General features: G+C 42.0%; 1 protein-coding gene across 1 annotated transcript in view; it reads right to left on the bottom strand.

Moving 5' to 3' along the window:
* LOC132875796 (transient receptor potential cation channel subfamily V member 1-like) overlaps positions 1-6,149 on the bottom strand; it is a 35,103-nt gene extending 28,954 nt beyond the window's left edge. Inside the window, exon 1 of the mRNA XM_060912863.1 lies at positions 5,987-6,149. The gene's annotated coding sequence lies outside the window, so the exon portion shown is untranslated. The remainder of the gene's footprint in view (positions 1-5,986) is intronic.
* Between the last annotated feature and the right edge of the window lie 19,090 nt (positions 6,150-25,239).

Here is a 25,239-nt window from a genome sequence, read left to right as displayed (position 1 = left end):
TAGGGTAGCTTCAATGCGTGACGTAAAATTACTGAGCAGGCTAGCCTTATGAAAAACAGGAAGCAGATGTGCGAGCGAAGATAAGCTCCAAGGATTTAACTGAAACTAGCCAAAACAGGGTGCAAGCATGCCAAACACATATTTATCAGACCCCAGGCTAATGCTGCGAGGCTTATCATGTCTGTTTATCCAGGGTGTTATCTTGCTAACTTCTAAATAGTCTGTAAGTTAGCATGGTTTAATCTGTCTCCAACCAGAGGCCTGGATAAGTGCTACAGTAAATATGTATGTGTAAATACAGTATGTGTTTTAGTTTAAGTGTAATTAGCTTAACTAACAAAATACCTATCTCCTTCATACATTCAGGCATGAAAGGAAAAAAAAGCTAAACAAAAACATACACACATGAACTAATTAGTCAGCTCCTAGCCTCATGTATTAACCTAATGTACAGTTGTGTGCCAAAGTCTTAGGCACATGTAAAGAAATGCTGTCGACCAAAAATGGCTTTAAAATAATGAAATGTTTCTACATTAAAAAAAAAAACTATACACAGCAGTAAGCCGTAATAAATGAAACAAAGTCAATATTTGGTGTGAGACGACCCTTTGCTTTAAAAAAAAATAGTAGTCTCAGGTACAATGAGTGCAGTTTTATAAGGAAATGAGCTGTAGGTTTTACTGAACATCTTACAGAACCAGCCACAGTTCTTCTGGACACTTTGGCTGTCACACTTGCTTCTTAATTTTGCCCCAGAACCCAGTAGCCTTCATTATGTTTTCTTTTTTAATCTGAAAAATGGCCTCTTATGTAATATGCTGCTCAGATACAAACATTTTTTTTTCTGGTAACATTCAATTTTGTGCTGGAAAACGAATGTTTGGACTCTAAAATGTTTTTGTACCGACTCGATAATGTATAAATCATAAAATAGAAATCTATAACAAAGTTTCTATGAAGAAATAGGGTGCCTAAGACTTTTGCACAGTACTATAATTAAATATTTCCACACTTTTACTGTTTTACATGTTTTATTGAGTAAAGGTGGATGACATCATGATTATCACTTGCCATTTCTGAAGGTTATCCGTAATAAACATTGTAAGTGATTTCACAAAGCAATATTAATCTGAAAGCAATCGAAATAGTAGAGATTAGAAGAGTGTCTCCACACATCCTGTTCATAAATTAAGCCTTGGCTGTGATAAAGAAAGTGATTATTATATTGTGATGTAGTCTCGATGTAGATTGTCCCAAAATACTATGGTGACTCTCCTTTTTTACTCAAATTCTTGAAGTTTCCTGTTCAGACTGTTCTACTCAGTAAGGCCCTGGTGTTTTTATTGATTCACTGGTTTAGATTAGTTTCACTTGACTGTGAACAGCATTTCTTCAGCTTTATTATACCAGACACTAGATACATTTGAATTATTATTCTTTATATGAGCATGTACACTTTTTACCTGTACTGATTATACTGTATACAGAGTTGAGTGCATAAGTTTGCATCCCTGATTCCAAAATGTTAAAAATGAACTGTAGGTGCGTCCTGTAGCATCACAGCAATTTCAAACATGAGAAAAAACCCTCAGCCATAATGTGAATAATAACTAAATATAGTTGCCCAGTAATAAAGAGGAAGCCAAGTGCTTATGAGAGCATGTGAGAAAAAAGAGAAGTCTCCATGGTGGCTTTAGGACTGTCTGGATCCCAAATATCGTAAACATGTTTGTATTTTGTATTTGTTCGTATTTTGTTCACATGATTTTAACCTAGCAACAATCACTACATGGCCAAATGTTTAAGGACACTTGATCATCACACCCATATGTGGGCTTTCCCTGAACTGATGCCACAAAGTTAGAGGCACATGATCGTCTCGAATATATTTGTATATTTGTAAGAGGCTCAAACATGTTCCAGTATAAAGCGGAATCCATGGAGACATGGTTTTCCAATGTTTGTCTGGAAGAACTCAAGTGATCTGCACAAAACCCTGACCTCAATCCCACTGAACACCTTTGGGATGAACTGGAAAGCAGACTGCACCCCAGGCTCTTCACCTAACATCAGTGCCTAATCGGTATCCGGTCATTTAGCACAAGTCTTTTTACACAAGTCTTTTAGCACAAATCTAAAGTCATTTAGCACAAAACTAAAGTCCTATCTAAAACAATGGGATAGATAGCAAAGATTTTCACTTTTTCAATCCTATTGTTCCTTTTAATTGAGCATGGACAAGAAACAAGTGTCAAACATCAAAAGTTTCACGTGCCAAAGTTAAAAGTTTTAATGACCTCTCCCGGCTACATCAACCATGGTAAATTTTACCTCAACCTGCTGAAGTAAGAACAGTGGGATAGATGGACTTCGAACTTGTGTAAAAGGACTTTGGATTTGTGCAAAAAGACTTTTGATTTGCGCTAAAAGACTTGTGTGAAAAGACTTTTGTGCTAAATGACCGTAAACTGCCTGATCTCACTAATGCACCTGTGGCTGATTGAGCACTAATCCCCACAGTCATGCTCAAAAATTTCATGGAAAGTCTTCCCAGAAGTAGTGGAGGTTATTATAACAGCAAGGTATGGACTAAATCTAAAAACGGATATTCAACAATCACTATATGAGTACATGTGGGTATAATGGTTAAGTGTCTACAAACCTTTGGCCATATAGTGAAAATGTATCGTGATTTCTTGCTCACATGTTCTTGTCAGAAATACCCACAGATAATTCAAAAATTATATTTGTAGTTTGACATAGTTGTAACAAAATAACTTGTAACAAATAATAATTTGGCACAAATTAATGGGAAAAAAACAACATAAAATGTCTTAGTACTATAGAGATGAACACCATTCTTCTATAAGAGATTCTTTTAGGCTACAGTGTTTTCATGATGGTCGAACACGTCACTCAAAAATCTTCCAAAGGTCTTTAATTGGAATGAGGTCTGGTGACTGTTAAGCTTATCCATAGGATATGATTTACAGTGGTGCTTGAAAGTTTGTGAACCCTTTAGAATTTTCTATATTTCTCCATAAATATGACCTAAAACATCATCAGATTTTCACACAAGTCCTAAAAGTAGATAAAGAGAACCCAGTTAAACAAATGAAACAAAAATATTATACTTGGTCATTTATTTATTGAGGAAAATGATCCAATATTACATATCTGTGAGTGGCAAAAGTATGTGAACCTTTGCTTTCAGTATCTGGTGTGACCCCCTTGTGCAGCGATAACTGCAACTAAACGTTTGCGATAACTGTTGATCAGTCCTGCACACCGGCTTGGAGGAATTTTAGTCCATTCCTCCGTACAGAACAGCTTCAACTCTGGGATGTTGGTGGGTTTCCTCACATGAACTGCTCGCTTCAGGTCCTTCCACAACATTTCGATTGGATTAAGGTCAGGACTTTGACTTGGCCATTCCAAAACATTAACTTTATTCTTCTTTAACCATTCTTTGGTAGAACGACTTGGGTGCTTAGGGTCGTTGTCTTGCTGCATGACCCACCTTCTCTTGAGATTTAGGCCAAGTTTACATTAGACCGTATCTGTCTCGTTTTCTTCGCGGATGCACTGTCCGTTTACATTAAACCGCCTGGAAACGCCGGGAAACGGGAATCCGCCAGGGTCCACGTATTCAATCCAGATCGTGTCAGCTCCGGTGCTGTGTAAACATTGAGATACGCGGATACGCTGTGCTGAGCTCTAGCTGGCGTCGTCATTGGACAACGTCACTGTGACATCCACCTTCCTGACTCGCTGGCGTTGGTCATGTGACACGACTGCTGAAAAACGGCGCGGACTTCCGCCTTGTATCACCTTTCATTAAAGAGTATAAAAGTATGAAAATACTGCAAATACTGATGCAAATACTGCCCATTGTGTACTTATGATTGTCTTTAGGCTTGCCATCCTTCCACTTGCAAGTGGTAAGTGATATGCACTGGGATCACACACACAGCGGCTCAGTCCCGAATCGTGGCTCGTGCACTTCACTCGCGCGCTGTGTGAGCTGCGCAGGGCCGGAGTGCGCACCCTCCAGAGGGCACTCGCTGTTCAGGGCGGAGTGATTTGGAGCGCAGGATGCCTGCGGAGCCGAGCGTATCCGTGTATTGGTGTTGCTGTGTGCACGCAAATCGTGTATTGGTGTTGCTGTGTGCACACTAATCGTTTTAAAAACGTTAATCTGATGATCCGCTGATACGGTCTAATGTAAACATGGGCTCAGTTAATGGACAGATGTCCTGACATTTTCCTTTCGAATTTGCTGGTATAATTCAGAATTCATTGTTCCATCAATGATGGCAAGCTGTCCTGGCCCAGATGCAGCAAAACAGGCCTAAGCCATGATACTACCACCACCACATAATGCTTCTCATTTAAACCAAAAAGTTCTCTTTTGGTCTCATCTGTCCACAAAACATTTTTCCAATAGCCTTCTGGCTTGTCCACGTGATCTTTAGCAAACTGCAGACAAACAATAATGTTCTTTTTGGAGAGCATTGGCTTCTCCTTACAACTCTGCCATGCACACCATTGTTGATCAATGGCACAACAATGCCATTGAACAACATCCTGCATGTCTTTGGACTGTGGGGGAAACCGGAGCACCCAGAGGAAACCCACACAGACAACATGCAAATTCCACACAGAAAGGCCCTCGCCCTGGTCTTGTATGTCTTCCATTTTCTAATAATTGCTCCCACAGTTGATTTCTTCACACCAAGCTGCTTACCTATTGGAGATTCAGTCTTCCCAGCCTGGTGCAGGTCTACAATTTTGTTTCTGGTGTCCTTTGACAGCTCTTTGGTCTTGGCCATAGTGGAATTTGGAGTGTGACTGTTTGAGGTTGTGGACAGGTGTCTGTTATACTGATAACAAGTTCAAACAGGTGCCATTAATACAGGTAACGAGTGGAGGACAGAGGAGGCTCTTAAAGAAGAAGTTACAGGTCTGTGAGAGCCAGAAAGCTTGCTTGTTTGTAGGTGACCAAATGCTTATTTTACCGAGGAATTTACCAATTAATTCATTAAAAATCCTACAATGTGATTTCCTGGATTCTTTCCCCCCCATTCTGTCTCTCATAGTTGAAGTGTACCTATGATGAAAATTACAGGCCTCTCTCATCTTTTTAAGTGGGAGAACTTGCACAATTGGTGGCTGACTAAATACTTTTTTGCCCCACTGTATATAATTGCATTCTACTATATTTGCTATATAATTACATTCTGTTTCTTGCTTTAAATAAAAGTATCTTCCAAATTACAGTGTTACCTACATTTGCAACAAACAAACACGTAAAACCAGCCACTTGCATTTGCAGATGTGAAAACAACCAATAGTGGTCAGATTGTTGTAAGCACTATGAGACCAAACTGAATTCTTAATTATTAATGTCTTTTTATACTGCTGTTACATGATGCATCTTTGCATTCACCAGAATCCATAACTGTTTCATGTTTCAAGCCTTAGATGCAGTATCTTCTTCTCGTGAAAAGCTGCCTTTCCAAATAGCAACTCAAAAGCATGAAACAAACCAAATGCCATAAAATAGCATACTGTAAGCACAGAGAGCTGAGCTCAGGATGCAGCATGCTAACCACATTACTGTGTTATTTTTCATTACATATTGATCTGCTCTAAATAGATCACAGATCTCTCCATCACTGGGGTGTGGCAGTTGTTTGTTATTCAACGGCATTTTGTTTTGCAGATTATTTTGGTTAATAATTGTCTTCATAAATTTAAGTGGAAAATAACTAAATACATATACATAATGACATACATAAGTATACATTGCATCTTCCATGAGCTAAAGGTCATGATTCATAGTTGTTGATTTAAGGCTGAGGAGGTATTTATGTAAAGGACAATAAAACATTCATATTATAAAAGAGAAAATTATGGATAATGATTACTGAAGACAAAAATACATAAAAGCAGATGAGTAGTGACATGAGAAATTAGTACTTACTGAATTTTCAGTAAAATATCCAATCTGTGCTGAAACGTAATGTAATTTGGTCCCCAACTGTGTTAACATGCATCTTTCACTTCATAACAGCATCTTTCTTTCTGAAACTCAGCCTTCCGCTTGTTGAAAATGAGGCACAAGAAGAAGTAACCATTCGCAAGTAGAGCGAGAGAGAGAGAGAGAGAGAGAGAGAGAGAGTGTGTGTGTGTGTGTGTGTGTGTGTGTGTGTGTGTGTGTATACAGTAAGTGTAACTTTCAGGTCCATCTCAGATGTAAGAGAATCCCAGACTCATTTAGGATTGATGTAGACTTGAGTTGCCTTCCTAATTTTTGCAGTTCAACATAAAATAACCAGTTGTTGACTGTAGAGCTACTGAGTTTAAAATGGTAAATTTTGCATTGTGCTGATGAAAAGTACATCTAAACAGAGTGGCCTTTTCCTCATTACACAAGATTAGGTCATAGTTTTTTTTTGTTTGTTTGTTTGTTTGTTTTGTTTTGCATAATGACAGCAGATACATGCACTTATCAAATAGCATAACTAATTCAATTAAAAATGATTGACAAATTTAAATAGAAGCATGCTAAATGTGTTCAAGTTTATTGATGTGTTTGAGCTATGTTTAATGTTTGGCATGTCATTTAAATTTTTATTAACATTTTGATCATGTGAACACATTCTGTTTTAGAATCTAAAATGGTATTTTTTTTCTGTGTGTGTGTGTGTCACAGCGATGCATGATATGTAGTACACATGCAGCTAGGAAAACACTCTTTACAGTTTTATCAATTTGCAGATGTGGTTTGTCTTAGAGCATGAAGCATTACCCACTTCTGCTGCACACTTATACATGGTGGGCAGGCGTACGCATGTGCGCGCACACACACACACACACACACACACACACACACACACACACACACACACACAAAATGCCAGATCCAGCATTCACATCATGTGATTTGGAGAAAAGAAACTGCACAAGTGAAACCACACGAGGTGAAGCAAAACTGAAAACAAGTAGAAAATTTCATGTAACACAACACATTTTATTTTTACTTCAACTATGAGAAAATTATTGACAAATTATGGAATACATTTGGTATTTTGGAATTCTAGATATGTGGTTAATGTTAGGATTACAAAAGGTAAAAACAATACAGAAAAAAAAACAGAAATGAAAAGAAAGGGCAATATGATTCGTTCTACAAACACAAGCAATACACTTAAAAAATATAGCAAGTGAAAATATCCTAGCTTGAATCTGGGTAAATGTATCTCGTCTCATCTTGTCTTCTTCCGCTTTATCCGGGACCGGGTCGTGGAGGCAGCAGTCTAAGCATGGAAGCCCAAACTTCCCTCTCCCCAGACACCTTGGTCAGCTCCTCGGGAAGAACACCGAGGCGTTCCCAGGCCAGCCGAGAGACATAGTCCCTCCAGCGTGTCCTGGGTCTTCCCTGGGGCCTCCTCCCGGGTGGACATGCCTGGAACACCTCCCCAGGGAGGCATCCAGGAGGCATCCGAAAAGATGCCCGAGCCACCTCAGCTGATTCCTCTCGATGTGGAGGAGCAGCGGCTCTACTCCGAGCTCCTCCCGAGTGACTGTGCTTCTCACCCTATCTCTAAGGGAGTGCCCAGCCACCCTGCGAAGGAAACTCATTTCGGCCGCTTGTATCCGTGATCTTGTTCTTTCGGTCATTACCCAAAGCTCATGACCATAGGTGAGAGTCGGAACATAGATCGACCGGTAAATTGAGAGCTTCGCCTTTTGGCTCAGCTCCTTCTTCACCACGATGGACCGGTAAAGCGACTGCATCACTGCGGAGGCTGCACCGATCCGCCTGTCAATCTCACGCTCCATCCTTCCCTCACTCGTGAACAAGATCCCGAGATACTTAAACTCTTCCACTTGAGGCAGGACTTCTCCACCAACCTGGAGAGGGCAAGCGACCCTTTTCCGGTCGAGAACCATGGCCTCGGACTTGGAGGTGCTGATTCTCATCCCAGCCGCTTCACACTCGACTGCAAACTGCCCCAGTGCATGCTGGAGGTCCTGGTTTGAAGAAGCCAGCAGGACAACATCATCCACAAAAAGCAGAGATGAAATCCTGTGGTTCCCAAACAGGATTCCTTCCGGCCCCTGGCGGCGCCTAGAAATTCTGTCCATAAAAATTATGAACAGAACCGGTGACAAAGGGCAGCCCTGCCGGAGTCCAACATGCACTGGGAACAGGTCTGACTTACTGCCGGCAATGCGAACCAGACTCCTGCTCCGTTCGTACAGGGACCGGACAGCCCTTAGCAAAGAGCCCCGAACCCCATACTCCCGAAGCACCCCCCACAGAATACCACGGGGGACACGGTCGAATGCCTTCTCCAGATCCACAAAGCACATGTGGACTGGTTGGGCAAACTCCCATGAACCCTCGAGCACCCTATGAAGGGTATAGAGCTGGTCCAGTGTTCCGTGACCAGGACGAAAACCGCATTGTTCCTCCTGGATCCGAGGTTCGACTATTGGTCGAATTCTCCTCTCCAGTACCCTAGAGTAAACTTTCCCCAGGAGGCTGAGAAGTGTGATTCCCCTATAATTGGAGCACACTCTCCGGTCCCCTTAAAAAGAGGGACCACCACCCCAGTCTGCCACTCCAGAGGCACTGTCCCCGACCACCACGCAATGTTGCAGAGGCGTGTCAACCAAGACAGCCCCACAACATCCAGAGACTTGAGATACTCAGGGCAGATCTCATCCACCCCCGGTGCCTTGCCACCGAGGAGCTTGCAAACCACCTCAGTGACTTCGGCTTGGGTAATGGACGAGTCCACCTCTGAGTCATCAGCTTCAGTTTCCTCAATGGAAGACATGACGGTGGGATTGAGGAGATCCTCAAAGTATTCCTTCCACCGCCCGACAATGTCCCCAGTCGAGGTCAACAGCTCCCCACCCGCACTGTAAACAGTGTTGGCAGAGTACTGCTTCCCCCTCCTGAGGTGCCGGACGGTTTGCCAGAATTTCTTCGAGGCCGACCGATAATCCTTCTCCATGGCCTCCCCGAACTCCTCCCAGTTCCGAGTTTTTGCCTCCGCAACTGCCCGAGCTGCAGGACACCTGGCCTGCCGATACCCGTCAGCTGCCTCAGGGGTCCCGGAGGTCAACATGGCCCGATAGGACTCCTTCTTCAGCTTGATGGCATCCCTTACTTCCAGTGTCCACCACCGGGTTCGGGGATTGCCACCACGACAGGCACCGGAGACCTTGCGGCCACAGCTCTGAACAGCTGCGTCCACAATGGAGGTAGAGAACATGGTCCACTCAGACTCAATGTCCCCCGCCTCCCTCGGAAGCTGGGAAAAGCTCTCCCGGAGGTGGGAGTTAAAGACCTCCCCAACAGAGTGCTCGGCCAGACGTTCCCAGCAGACCCTCACCATACGTTTGGGCCTGCCAGGTCTGTCCAGCTTCCTCCTCCGCCAGCGGATGCAACTCACCACCAGGTGGTGATCAGTTGACAACTCAGCCTCTCTCTTCACCCGAGTGTCCAAGACATAGGGCCGGAGATCAGATGAAACGACAACAAAGTCTATCATTGACCTCCGACCTAAGGTGTCCTGGTGCCACGTGCACTTATGGACACCCCTATGCTCGAACATGGTGTTCGTTATGGACAAACCGTGACTAGCACAGAAGTCCAATAACAAAACACCACTCGGGTTCAGATTGGGGAGGCCGTTCCTCCCAACCACGCCCCTCCAGGTGTCACTGTCATCGCCCACGTGAGCATTGAAGTCCCCCAGTAACACAATGGAGTCCCCAGTCTGAGCACCCCTCAGTACCTCTCCCAGGGACTCCAAGAAGGCCGGATACTCTATACTGCTATTCGGCCCGTAGGCACAAACAACAGCAAGAGCCCTCTCCCCAATCCGAAGGCGCAGAGAGGTGACCCTCTCGTTCACTGGGGTAAACTCCAACACATGGTGGCTGAGCTGGGGAGCTATAAGCAAGCCCACACCAGCCTGCCGCCGCTCACCATGGGCGACTCCAGAGAAGTGGAGAGTCCAGCCCCTCTCGAGGAGTTGGGTTCCAGAGCCCAAGCTGTGCGTGGAGGTGAGCCTGACTATCTCTAGCTGGTACCTCTCAACCTCCCGCACAAGCTCAGGCTCTTTCCCCCCCAGCGAAGTGACATCCCATGTCCCAACAGCTAGCCGCTGTGTCCGGGGATCAGGTCGTCGAGGCCCCTGCCTTCGACTGCCACCCAATCCACACTGCACCAGTCCCCTACTGCTACCTCTGTGGGTGGTGAACCCACAGGAGGTCGGGCCCACGTCACCTCTTCGGGCTGAGCCCGGCCGGGCCCCATGGGCAAAGGCCTGGCCACCAAGCGCTTGCATACGAGCCCCAACCCCAGGCCTGGCTCCAGGGTGGGGCCCCGGCTGCACCATACCGGGCGACGTCACGGTCCTTGATGGTTTCTCCATAAGGGTTTTGGTGAACTGCTCTTGGTCTGGCCTGTCACCTAGGACCTGTCTGCCTTGGGAAACCCTGACAGGGGCATAATGCCCCCGACAACATAGCTCCTAGGATCATTCAAGCACACAAACCCCTCCACCACAATAAGGTGGCAGTTCGAGGAGGGGGGTAAATGTATCTATTATTTCTTATTATGAGAAACAAATGAATTATAAATCAAATATAAGGATATTCACCCTGTAATAGATGCCTTTACTTATTTCAAGCCTTAGATTTTAATTTTTCAAGAAATCTTTCTAGAAATAAATGCTTAAAATTAGAAAAAAAAATTCTGCCAATAGAACAAAACTATTTAAAGAATCAGATTAGTAAAAAAAATGTCGAGAAATATGTTTAAAATCATGTATTTGGTTTACTGTAACCTTGTATCAGGGAACACTACATAAATCTGACTAGATATTTTCACAGGGGTCGCAGGCAAGCTGGAGCCTATCCCAGCTAACTACAGGCGAAAGGCGGGGTACACCCTGGACAAGTTGCCAGGTTATCGCAGGGCTGACACAGAGACAAACAACCATTCACACTCACGGTCAATTCCGAGCTACCAATTAGCCTAACCTGCATATCTTTGGACTGTGGGAGAAACCGGAGCACCCAGAGGAAACCCACACAGACACGGGGAGAACATGCAAACTCCACACAGAAAGGCCCTCACCGGCCACTGAGCTCGAACCCAGGACCTTCTTGCTGTGAGGCGACAGTGCTAACCACTACACCACTGTGCTGCCCCTTGTAATACTTTATAATACTTAATTACAGTTTCAATAATCTGTAAAATGCCTGAAATATTAATCTAACACAAATGGACTGATATGAACATCAGGGATTTTATTGTGTATCTAAAGTATACAGCCAGTTTGGCCAGACAAGTTCTTGCATGGCTTAGATTTGACTTGACAAACTGTTACTAGTTTGTTAGAGTCAGTGGAGAATATTTGTAGCTTAAAACTTTACTACTGTAAAGTTACTACTGTAGCTTAAAACTTTACTACTTTAATACTGTGTCCCTCAAGGTTCAGTTTTAGGCTCCTTTTTGTTGCAATTTGCAAGCATAATTTTGACCCACTTCTACACTGACAATACACAGGTATACACTCACCATATACACTCACCAGCTACTTTAATAAGAACTTGTTCTTGATTCTAAAATTCCTGTTCTTGGCTGCAGGAGTGGAACCCAATGTGGTCTTCTGCTGTTGCATGCTGAGATGCTTTTCTGCTCACCATGGTTGTAAAGAATTGCTATGAGTTGTTATATCCTTCCTGGAGCTCAAACCAATCTGTCCATTTTTCCTCTGACCTTTCTTATCAACAAGGTGTTTCCACCCACAGAACTGTCACTCACTCAATGTTTTTTGTTTTTAGCACCATTCTGTGTAAACTTGAGTGACTTGTGTGAAAACCCCAGCAGATCAGCCATTTCTGACATAATCAAACCAGTCCATCTGGCAACAACACCCATGCCACAGTGAAAGTCATACTTTGAGATCACAATTTTTCCCATTCTGATGTTTGAGGTGAACATTAACTGAAGCTTTTGATTTGTATCTGCATGATTTTATACATTGTGCTGCTGTCAAGGGATTGGCTGATTAGATAACTGCATAAAACAGCAGGTGGATGGGTGTTCCTAATAAACGTGGCTGATGAGTGTGCCAGTTTGGTTTGATACAGCATTGCACACAGCTATGCAAAATAGAAAACATCATTAAAGACTTACAGTTAGGTCCATATATATTTGGACACTGACACAAATTTTGTTTTTTTACCTGTTTACTGAAACATATTCAGGTTATAGTTATATAATGGACATGGACATAAAGTCCAGACTTTCAACTTTAATTTGAAGGTATCCACATTCAAATTGGATGAAGGGTTTAGGAGTTTCAGCTCCTTAACATGTGCCTCCCTGTTTTTAAAGGGACCAAAAGTAATTGGACAATTGACTCAAAGGCTATTTCATGGGCAGGTGTGGGCAATTCCTTCGTTATGTTATTCTCAGTTAAGCAGATAAAAGGCCTGGAGTTGATTTGAGGTGTGGTGTTTGCATTTGGAAGATTTTGCTGTGAAGAAAACATGCGGTCAAAGGAGCTCTCCATGCAGGTGAAACAAGCCATCCTTAAGCTGCGAAAACAGAAAAAACCCATCCGAGAAATTGCTACAATATTAGGAGTGGATTAGGAGTGGCAAAATCTACAGTTTAGTACATCCTGAGAAAGAAAGAAAGCACTGGTGAACTCATCAATGCAAAAAGACCTGGATGCCCACAGAAGACAACAGTGGTGGATGATCGCAGAATAATGTCCATGGTGAAGAGAAACCCCTTCACAACAGCCAACCAAGTGAACAACACTCTCCAGGTGGTAGGCGTATCAATATCCAAATCTACCATAAAGAGAAGACTGTATGAAAGTAAATACAGAGGGTTCACTGCACGGTGCAAGCCACTCATAAGCCTCAAGAATAAAAAGGCTAGATTGGACTTTGCTAAAAAAACATCTAAAAAAGCCAGCACAGTTCTGGAAGAACATTCTTTGGACAGATGAAACCAAGATCAACCTCTATCAGAATGATGGAAAGAAAAAAGTATGGTGAAGGCGTGGTACAGCTCATGATCCAAAGCATACCACATCATCTGTAAAACACGGCGGAGGCAGTGCGATGGCTTGGGCATGCATGGCTGCCAGTGGCACTGGGTTGGGTCACTAGTGTTTATTGATGATGTGACACAGGACAGAAGCAGCCGGATGAATTCTGAGGTATTCAGAGACATACTGTGTGCTCAAATGCAGCCAAACTGATTGGTCGGCGTTTCATAATACAGATGGACAATGACCCAAAACATAAAGCCAAAGCAACCCAGGAGTTTATTAAAGCAAAGAAGTGGAATATTCTTGAATGGCCAAGTCAGCCACCTGATCTCAACCCAATTGAGCATGCATTTCACTTGTTAAAGACTAAACTTCAGAGAGAAAGGCCCACAAACAAACAGCAACTGAAAACCGCTGCAGTAAAGGCCTGGCAGAGCATTAAAAAGGAGGAAACAGCATCTGGTGATGTCCATGAGTTCAAGACTTCAGGCAGTCATTGCCAGCAAAGGGTTTTCAACCAAGTATTAGAAATGAACATTTTATTTACAATTATTTAATTTGTCCAATTACTTTTGAGCCCCTGAAATGAAGGGATTGTGTTTAAAAAAATGCTTCAGTTCCTCACATTTTTATGCAGTCATTTTGTTCAACCCACTGAATTAAAGCTGAAAGTCTGAACTTCAACTGCAGCTGAATTGTCTCATCTCATCTCATCTCATCTCATCTCATTATCTCTAGCCACTTTATCCTTCTACAGGGTCGCAGGCAAGCTGGAGCCTATCCCAGCTGACTACGGGCGAAAGGCGGGGTACACCCTGGACAAGTCGCCAGGTCATCACAGGGCTGACACATAGACACAGACAACCATTCACACTCACATTCACACCTACAGTGGTGCTTGAAAGTTTGTGAACCCTTTAGAATTTTCTATATTTCTGCATAAATATGACCTAAAACATCATCAGATTTTCACACAAGTCCTAAAAGTAGATAAACAGAACCCAGTTAAACAAATGAGACAAAAATATTATACTTGGTCATTTATTTATTGAGGAAAATGATCCGATATTACATATCTGTGAGTGGCAAAAGTATGTGAACCTTTGCTTTCAGTATCTGGTGTGACCCCCTTGTGCAGCAATAACTGCAACTAAATGTTTGCAGTAACTGTTGATCAGTCCTGCACACCGGCTTGGAGGAATTTTAGCCCATTCCTCCGTACAGAACAGCTTCAACTCTGGGATGTTGGTGGGTTTCCTCATATGAGCTGATCGCTTCAGGTCCTTCCACAACATTTCCATTGGATTAAGGTCAGGACTTTGACTTGGCCATTCCAAAACATTAACTTTATTCTTCTTTAACCATTCTTTGGTAGAACGACTTGTGTACTTAGGGTCGTTGTCTTGCTGCATGACCCACCTTCTCTTGAGATTCAGTTCATGGACAGATGTCCTGACATTTTCCTTTAGAATTCGCTGGTATAATTCAGAATTCATTGTTCCATCAATGATGGCAAGCCGTCCTGGCCCAGATGCAGCAAAACAGGCCCAAACCATGATATTACCACCACCATGTTTCACAGATGGGATAAGGTTCTTATGCTGGAATGCAGTGTTTTCCTTTCTCCAAGCATAACGCTTCTCATTTAAACCAAAAGTTCTATTTTGGTCTCCTCCGTCCACAAAACATTTTTCCAATAGCCTTCTGGCTTGTCCACGTGCTCTTTAGCAAACTGCAGATGAGCAGCAATGTTCTTTTTGGAGAGCAGTGGCTTTCTCCTTGCAACTCTGTCATGCACACCATTGTTGTTCAGTGTTTTCCTGGTGGTGGATTCATGAACATGAACATTAGTCAATGTGAGAGAGGCCTTCAGTTGCTTAGAAGTTACCCCGGGGTCCTTTGTGACCTCGCCGACTATTACACGCCTTACTCTTGGAGTGATCTTTGTTGGTCGACCACTCCTGGGGAGGGTAACAATGGACTTGAATTTCCTCCATTTGTACACAATCTGTCTGACTGTGGATTGGTGGAGTCCAAACTCTTTAGAGATGGTTTTGTAACCTTTATCAGCCTGATGAGCATCAACAATGCTTTTTCTGAGGTCCTCAGAAATCTCCTTGGTCGTGCCATGATACACTTCCACAAACATGTGTTGTGAAGATCAGACTTTGATAGATCCCTGTTCTTTAAATAAAACAGGGTGCCCACTCACACCTGATTGTCATCCCATTGATTGAAAACACCTGACTCTAATTTCACCTTCAAATTAACTGCTAATCCTAGAGGTTCACATACTTTTGCCACTCACAGATATGTAATATTGGATCATTTTCCTCAATAAATAAATGACCAAGTATAATATTTTTGTCTCATTTGTTTAACTGGGTTCTGTTTATCTACTTTTAGGACTTGTGTGAAAATCTGATGATGTTTTAGGTCATATTTATGCCGAAATATAGAAAATTCTAAAGGGTTCACAAACTTTCAAGCACCACTGTACAGTCAATTTAGAGTCACCGGTTAACCTAACCTGCATGTCTTTGGACTGTGGGGGAAACCGGAGCACCCGGAGGAAACCCACGTGGACACGGGGAGAACATGCAAACTCCACACAGAAAGGCCCTCGCCGGCCCCGGGGCTCGAACCCAGGATCTTCTTGCTGTGAGGCGACAGTGCTAACCACTACACCACCGTGCCACCCCCAGCTGAATTGTTTTGTTCAAAATTCATTGTGGTAATGTACAGAACCAAAACTAGAAAAATGTTGTCTCTGTCCAAATATTTATGGACCTAACTGTAAAAACCATGACATGCATGAAATCCTTTCCAAAATTCTGAAGAATAGGACTGCTGATCCTAGATAATAAGTCTGCCCAATTATTTGACTCTCGGGCTTCATGGCTATTTTCTTAACCTTTAAGACTTAGGGTGCTGGGAGGTGGGGCTCACCTCGACAGACACACCCAATTATTTTGGTCTGTATGGATATGTAAGAGCTTGGAGAATATATTTCCAGTGTCAGTAACATTGGGAGTTAGTGTACATGGGTGGCACGGTGGTGTAGTGGTTAGCACGGTCGCCTCACAGCAAGAAGGTTCCGGGTTTGAACCCAGCGGCCGTCAAGGGCCTTTCTTTGTGGAGTTTGCATGTTCTCCCCATGTCTGCGTAGGTTTCCTCCAGGTGCTCCGGTTTCCCCCACACTCCAAAGACATGCGGTAAGGTTAATATGGGACAGCCTTGGAGTGAAGTGCCCTTGAGCGAGGCACCTAACTGCTCCCCGGGCGCTGTTAGCATGGCTGCCCACTGCTCTGGGTATGTGTGTGTGCTCATTGCTCATGTGCATGTTCACTGCTTCAGATGGGTTAAATGCAGAGAGGAAATTTCACAAGTGTGTGATGAATAAAGTTGTGCTTTCTTCCTTTCATGAGTAAACTGTGATAAACCAAAGGTTAACACCATGATAGCAATGGGCCCATGGAAAGAGATGGCACTTTTTTCATTCAGCAACACCGTGACTACAGCTGGACCGAAAAAAAGAAAAAAAACAACCCCCCCTAAAAAAAACAACAACATAGAAATACCATAAAGTATGTACATACATACTACAAAATTTTAGTAAGTATTGAACTTACCAAAACAACATTTTTTAAAAACTTTTTACCAGAAGTCAATTATAGTAGTGTTCTATTGGACACGGTACCGGGTCCAACAACTGTAGATGTTGTGCTAGCATGTGATTCCCATGTATCATCTCTGAGAACTGCACATTATCATCCATCCATTATCTGTAACCGCTTATCCTGTACAGGGTCGCAGGCAAGCTGGAGCCTATCCCAGCTGACTATGGACGAAAGGCGGGGTACACCCTGGATAAGTCGCCAGGTCATCACAGAGCTGCACATTATCATTTAAAGAAAAAAAAACATAGCATAAGACATGTTAAGCCTACATGATGCTGATAATCTAGTGCATGCTTATATAACTTTTAGATTAGGCCACTGTAATGTTTTGCTGGCTGGCTGCTCTGTTGCCTCTTTTCAGGAAGTTTCAACTATAATAAACTCCAAGCTCCAGTGTCTTGCAAAAGTATTCATCCCCTTCGGTGTTTGTCCTGTTTTGTTGCATTACAAGCTGGAATGAAAATGGATTTTTAGGGGGTTACCACCATTTGATTTACACAACATGCCTACCATTTTAAAGGCAAGGCAGGGCAAGGCAAGTTTATTTATATAGCACATTTCATACACAGTGGCAGTTCAATGTGCTTTACAGAAGAACAACCCCGATTCCAAAAAAGTTGGGACAAAGTACAAATTGTAAATAAAAACGGAATGCAATAATTTACAAATCTCAAAAACTGATATTGTATTCACAGTAGAACATAGACAACATATCAAATGTCGAAAGTGAGACATTTTGAAATTTCATGACAGCAACACATCTCAAAAAAGTTGGGACAGGGGCAATAAGAGGCTGGAAAAGTTAAAGGTACAAAAAAGGAACAGCTGGAGGACCAAATTGCAACTCATTAGGTCAATTGGCAATAGGTCATTAACATGACTGGGTTTAAAAAGAGCATCTTGGAGTGGCAGCAGCTCTCAGAAGTAAAGATGGGAAGAGGATCACCAATCCCCCTAATTCTGCGCCGACAAATAGTGGAGCAATATCAGAAAGGAGTTTGACAGTGTAAAATTGCAAAGAGTTTGAACATATCATCATCTACAGTGCATAATATCATCAAAAGATTCAGAGAATCTGGAAGAATCTCTGTGCGTAAGGGTCAAGGCCGGAAAACCATAGTGGGTGCCCGTGATCTTCGGGCCCTTAGACCGCACTGCATCACATACAGGCATGCTTCTGTATTGGAAATCACAAAATGGGCTCAGGAATATTTCTAGAGAACATTACCTGTGAACACAATTCACTGTGCCATCCGCCGTTGCCAGCTAAAACTCTATAGTTCAAAGAAGAAGCCGTATCTAAACATGATCCAGAAGCGCAGACATCTTTTCTGGGCCAAGGCTCATTTAAAATGGACTGTGGCAAAGTGGAAAACTGTTCTGTGGTCAGACGAATCAAAATTTGAAGTTCTTTATGGAAATCAGGGACGCCGTGTCATTCGGACTAAAGAGGAGAAGGACGACCCAAGTTGTTATCAGTGCTCAGTTCAGAAGCCTGCATCTCTGATGGTATGGGGTTGCATTAGTGCGTGTGGCATGGGCAACTTACACATCTGGAAAGACACCATCAATGCTGAAAGGTATATCCAGGTTCTAGAGCAACATATGCTCCCATCCAGACGACGTCTCTTTCAGGGAAGACCTTGCATTTTCCAACATGACAATGCCAAACCACATACTGCATCAATTACAGCATCATGGCTGCGTAGAAGAAGGGTTCGGGTACTGAACTGGCCAGCCTGCAGTCCAGATCTTTCACTCATAGAAAACATTTGGCGCATCATAAAACGGAAGATATGACAAAAAAGACCTAAGAGAGTTGAGCAACTAGAATCCTACATTAGACAAGAATGGGTTAACATTCCTATCCCTAAACTTGAGCAACTTGTCTCCTCAGTCCCCAGACGTTTACAGACTGTTGTAAAGAGAAAAGGGGATGTCTCACAGTGGTAAACATGGCCTTGTCCCAACTTTTTTGAGATGTGTTGTTGTCATGAAATTTAAAATCACCTAATTTTTCTCTTTAAATGATACATTTTCTCAGTTTAAACATTTGATATGTCATCTATGTTCTATTCTGAATAAAATATGGAATTTTGAAACTTCCAGATCATTGCATTCCGTTTTTATTTACAATTTGTACTTTGGTCCCAACTTTTTTGGAATCGGGGTTGTAAAAGCAAAACAGTAAACAATAGAAAATAAAATTACATAAAATAATTGGGGAAGAAAAATAATAAGAATTAAACAATAGTAGACATAAAATAATAAAATGAAGTAAAAGTTCAGTAAAAAAAACAGCAGAATAAAATAGAATAAAAGTTAAGTAAAGTTTAAAATATGCAGAGACTGTAAAAGTTAAGAAAGTTTAAAACACGTAAAGATGACAATATTAATCATTTAGCAGAAAACATCTGAGAACAGCTTGGTCTTCAGTCTAGATTTGAAGCTGCCAACAGCAGGAGCATTTTTTATGTCCTCTGGGAGTTGGTTCCATAGCTGTACTGCATAGTAGCTAAAAGCTGCTTCACCACACTTTGTTTTAACAACAGGTTTTACCAGTAAATTTTGCTGCTGCGATCTGGTAGATCTGATTGGGTTAGGCCGCTGCAACATATCAGAGAGGTAATTGGGCCCTGTACCATTTAGAGATTTATACACCAGCAGCAATACTTTAAAGTCAATTCTATAGCTTACTGGAAGCCAGTGAAGGGACCTTAGAATTGGAGTAATGTGCTCTGTTCTTTTTGTTCGTGTGAGAACCCTAGCCGCTGCATTTTGAATCACCTGAAGTCGTTTGATGGTCTTTTTTGGCAGGCCTGTGAAAAGGCCATTGCAGTAATCAACCCTACTAGAGATGAAGGCATGTATAAGTTTTTCCAGATCATTTTTTGACATAAGTCCTCTTAGTTTGGAAATGTTTTTAGGTGATAAAATTCTGTTTTAGTGATTGCTTTCATGTGACTGTTAAAGTTTAGCTCACTGTCAATGAAAACACCAAGATTTTTAACCATATCTTTTGTTTTAATCCCCTTTGTGTCAAGAATAGTGGTAATCCTGAGTCTTTCATCTTTTTTCCCAAAGAGAATTATTTCTGTTTTATCTGTGTTCAGCTGAAGAAAATTTTGTGACATCCAGTTGTTGATTTGGTCGATACACTGGTAGAGACATTCAAGGGGGGCATAATCATTAGGTGATAGAGCAAAATAAATTTGGGTGTCATCTGCATAGCAGTGATACAAAATTGAGTTGTTCTTGATAATTTGTCCAAGTGGGAGCATATAAAGGTTGAATAGTAATGGTCCAAGAATCGACCCCTGGGGGACACCACAGGTCAAGGACATTGATGTTGAGGTACAATTTCCCATGGTAACAAAGAATCTTCTGTCTTTTAAGTATGATTTTAACCAATTGATAACTTTACCAGTCAACCCAACCCAGTGTTCAAGTTGATATAGCAGTATGTTGTGATCAGCATTATCAAAAGCTGCACTGAGGTCCAGTAACACCAGGACCGATGTTTTGCCTGCATCAGTATTAAGACGTATGTCATTTATAACTTTAATCAGCGCTGTTTCAGTGCTATGATTGGCACGAAATCCTGACTGAAAGTTATCAAAACCGCTGTTTGATATCAAGAAGGCAGTAAATTGATTGAAGACAATTTTTTCAAGGATTTTCCCGATGAATGGTAGATTTGACATTGGCCTGTAGTTGTTTAATACTGAAGCATCCAGATTATTCTTTTTAAGTAGAGGCTTTACAATGGCTTTTTTCAGGGACACGGGAACAATGCCAGTCTCTAAGGATGTATTTATGATCTGAAGCACATCTGTAATTATGAGGTGAAGAACAGACTTAAAAAAGTTGGTGGGCAGAATGTCCAATGCAGATGTTGAGGAACTGAGATTTTGTACAGTTTTTTCAAGAGTCTCGTAATCAATTAAACAAAATTCTGACATTGTGTTGAAGTTGTCTGTCTGTGTCACTGGTGATTGCAGCTTTTCAATTATTTGCAACTGAGATATATTATGAGCAATATTCTGCCGTATTTTATCAATTTTACCTTTGAAGAAGGATGCAAACTCATTGCATTTATTAACTGAGAGAAGTTCAGGTGCTAATTGTGGTGGGGGATTAGTTAGCTTCTCCACTGTTGAAAATGGCACACGGGCATTGTTCATATTCCTGTTGATGATGTTGGAGAAGAAAGACTGTCTTGCTTTACGAATTTCATAATTATATTTACAAAGCATCTCTTTATGGATTTGATAATGGATGTGAAGTTTAGATTTGTGCCATTTTCTTTCAGTCTTTCTACATTCTCTCTTTAGCAATTTAACAGCTGGGTATTGCTTCCATGGTGCTTTCTGCTTGTCATTGACTCTTTTGATTTTGAATGGAGCAATATCATCCATAATTTGGGTCATATTTGAATTAAAAATTTCCAGTAAATCATCTACAGAGTCTGACGTTTTGGTTGAGATCCGAGAGAGAGCTTGCTCAAAGAGAACACATGTGTTGTCGTTTATGACTCTCCTACCCATAGTCATTGAGCTGTTCTGAATGTGAGGAGACATAGAAACATCAAAGAAAACACAGAAATGATCAGATAAGGCCAGGTCAACAACAGTAGTAGAAACAGTAAAACCCTTTGTGATGACGAGGTCAAGGGTATGACCACGAGAGTGGGTCGGCCCCTGTACATGTTGTACTAGGTTGAAGTTGTCAATAAGTGCAAGTAGTTCTCTGGCACAAGTGTTTTCAGGATTATCTACATGCAAGTTAAAATCCCCAGATATAATAAGACAGTCAAACTCTAAGCAAATGACTGACAACAGTTCACCAAACTCTTCCAGAAAAACTTTGGCTGAATGTCTCGGAGGCCTGTAAATAGTTAATAACAATATGTTAGGAGAGCATGTAACAAGTGCACATAAGTGTTCAAAGGATGTAAAAATCACCAAGTGAGGATTGTTTACATTGAAAAGAGGCTTTGAATATATTTGCGATCCCTCTACCTTTCCCATGTCGGGTAGCATTCATGAAATTAAAATTTGGGGGAGCTGCTTCAATAAGGGTGGTAGCACTATTTTCTTGATCCAACCAAGTTTCAGTTAGAAGCAAAAAATCAAGATTGTGTTTGTAGATAAGATCATTAATTAAAAATGACTTGTTTGAAAGTGTTCTAACGTTCAGAAGAGCTAGCTTTACAGAAAGTCTAGAAGTAATGTCCACTTGGGCACGCTGATGTTGTTTTGAAACAGGAAGGAGGCTAGACTGGTTTATCCCCTGGGTTAAATGTGCTCTATGTTTTCTATTTCTTATCAACACAGGAATAGAGAATGGCATAGGCATACTGGGTCCCAGCTTGTTTTCAAAACTACAATTTGCTTTACCATTTAAAAGGTGAAAATTGTTGTTTTATTGTGACACAAACAATAGGTAAGATGAAAAAAAAACAGAAATCTGGAGTGTGCATAGGTATTCACCCCCCCCCCAACTCAATACTTTGTAGAGCCACCTTTTGCTACAATTACAGCTGCAAGTCTCACAGGGTGTGCCTCTATTAGCTTAGCACATCTAGCCACTGGGATTTTTTGCCCATTCCTCAAGGCAAAACTGCTCCAACTCCTTCAAGTTAGATGGGTTGCGTTGGTGTACAGCAATCTTCAAGTTGTGCCACAGATTCTCAATTGGATTGAGGTCTGGGCTTTGACTAGGCCACTCCAAGACATTTAAATGTTTCCCTTTAAATTACTCCAGTGTAGCTTTAGCAGTATGTTTAGGGTCATTGTCCTGCTGGAATGTGAACCTTTGTCCCAGTCTCAAACCTCTGGCTGACTCAAACAGGTTTTCCTCCAGAATTGCCCTGTATTTAGTGCCATCCAGCTTTCCTTCCATCCTGACCAGCTTTCCTGTCCCTGCAGATGAAAAACATCCCCACAGCATGATGCTGCCACCACCATGCTTCATTGTAGGGATGGTGTTCTCAGGGTGTTGGGTTTGTGCAACACATGGCATTTCCCATGATGGCCAAAAAGATCAATTTTAGTCTCATCTGACCAGAGAATCTTCTTCCATGTGTTTGGGGAGTCTGTCACATGCTGTTGGGCAAACTCCAAACGTGTTTTCTTAAGCAATTACTTTTTTCTGGCCACTCTTCCATAAAGCTCTGTGGAATGTATGGCTTAAAGTGGTCCTATGGACAGATACTCCCATCTCCACTATGGATCTTTGCAGCTCCTTCAGTGTTATCTTTGGTGTCTTTGCTGCATCTCCGATTAATGCCCTCTTTGCCCAGTCTCTGAGTTTTGGTGGGTGGCCTTCTCTTGTCAGGTTTATAGTGGTGCCATATTATTTCCATTTTGCTATAATGGATTTAATGGTGCTCCCTGGGATATTCAAAGTTTGGGATATTTTTTATAACCCAACCCTGATCTATACTTCTTCACAACTTTGTCTCTGACCTGTTTGGAGTGCACCTTGGTTTTCATGTTGCTTGCTTAGTAGTGTAGCAGAGTCAGGGTCCTTCCAGAACAGGTTGATTTATACAGACATCATGTGACACTTTGATTGCACACAGGTGGATCTTAATCAACTAATTATGTGACTTATGAAGTGAATTGGTTGGACCAGCTCTTATTTAGGGGTTCATATGAGAGGGGGTGAATACCTATGCACACTCCAGATTTCTGGGTTTTTTTTTTCATCTTAATTATTGTTTGTGTCACAATAAAACAATAATTTTCACCTTTAAAGTTGTAGGCATGTTGTGTAAATCAAATGATGCTAACCCTCCAAAAATCCATTTTAATTCCAGCTTGTAATGCAATAAAACCAAAGGGGATGAATACTTTTGCAAGACCTGTTAAGCTGTGTACTGGTTACATAGTCATACTTATGACATTTAAAGCCCTGAATGGTTTAGATTAAGCTTATTTTGCTGATATCTTTAAGCAGAATAGTCCAATCACAAGACTCGGTTGAAGCAGGCCTATTCTTATTCTTATTACCCAGGATAACGTGCAGCTCCATTGGTGGAAGAGTATTTCATATCGTGTCACTCTTCAACTCTGGAATAGTGTTCATGAGAACTTTAGAAATGCAAATTCTATAGGTGTTTTACTTATATTACAAATGCACAGGTTTAGATATTCCTATCTAATATACATATGCATCTAGATATATTGGTATTTCTTAGGCCTTCAATCACACTTATTATTATTATTATTATTATTATTATTATTATTATTATTATATATTTTCCCCAAAATTTTCTCCTGAATTTAGATATGGTCAATTCCCACCCACCAAACAGGTTTCCCCTATCACACACAAAGATGCTTCCTCCAAGGCATGTGACGCCAGCTGACTGCATCTTTTCGAACTGCTATTTATGCAACATTTGAGGGCTGTTGGAAAGCACTCTCAGGTGAGGCTATGTTTACATTACGTCGAATCAGCGGATCATCAGATTAACGTTCTTAAAACGATTCGCGTTTACACTAAAACCGCTAGCCGTGCACACAGCAACACCAATACGCGGATACGCTCGGCTCCGCAGGCATCCTGCGCTCCAAATCACTCTGCCCTGAACAGCGAGTGCCCTCTGGAGGGTGCGCACTCCGGCCCTGCGCAGCTCACAGAGCGCGCGAGTGAAGTGAACAAGCCACGATTCGGGACTGAGCCGCTGTGTGTGAGATCCCAGCGCATATCACTTATTACTTGCAAGTGGAAGGATGGCAAGCCTAAAGACAATCATAAGTACACAATGGGCAGTATTTGCATCAGTATTTGCAGTATTTTCATACTTTTATACTCTTTAATGAAAGGTGATACAAGGCGGAAGTCTGCGCCGTTTTTCAGCAGTCGCGTCACATGACCAACGCCAGCGAATCAGGAAGGTGGATGTCACAGTGACGTTGTCCAATGAGACGCCAGCTAGAGCTCAGCACAGCGTATTCGCGTATTCTGAATGTTTACACAGCACCGGAGCTGACACGATCTAGATTGAATACGTGGACGCTGGCGGATTCCCGTTTCCCCGCTTTTTCAGGGGGGTTAATGTAAACGGACAGTGCATCCGCGAAGAAAACGAGACAGATACGGTCTAGTGTAAACGTAGCCTCAGGAAAGCCCTAACTGCACTTCTGGATAGCTGTGGGATCATCACGATTCTAACTAGCAGTCTCTGGATAATAGGGCAAACACTTTGCTGTTGCACCACTCAGGAGCCCCATATTAAATTATTTAAGTTAATTAATTAATTGTAAATTATCATAAATACATTATTTTGCTAAATGTATGTGGTCACCTTGTTATAATAACATCCATTCTTCTGGGAAGGCTTAGACTAGATTTTGGAGCATGGCTGTGGAGATTTGTGCTCATTCAGCCACAAGAGCTTTAGTGAATTCAGGCACTGATGCCAGACGTGGAAGCCTGGGGCTCTT

The sequence above is a fragment of the Neoarius graeffei genome, chromosome 28, assembly GCF_027579695.1.
Source record: "Neoarius graeffei isolate fNeoGra1 chromosome 28, fNeoGra1.pri, whole genome shotgun sequence".
Taxonomy (NCBI): Eukaryota; Metazoa; Chordata; class Actinopteri; order Siluriformes; family Ariidae; genus Neoarius; species Neoarius graeffei.
The sequence above is the reverse complement of the archived record's forward strand: the minus strand, read 5'-3'. Positions and strand labels throughout refer to the sequence as shown.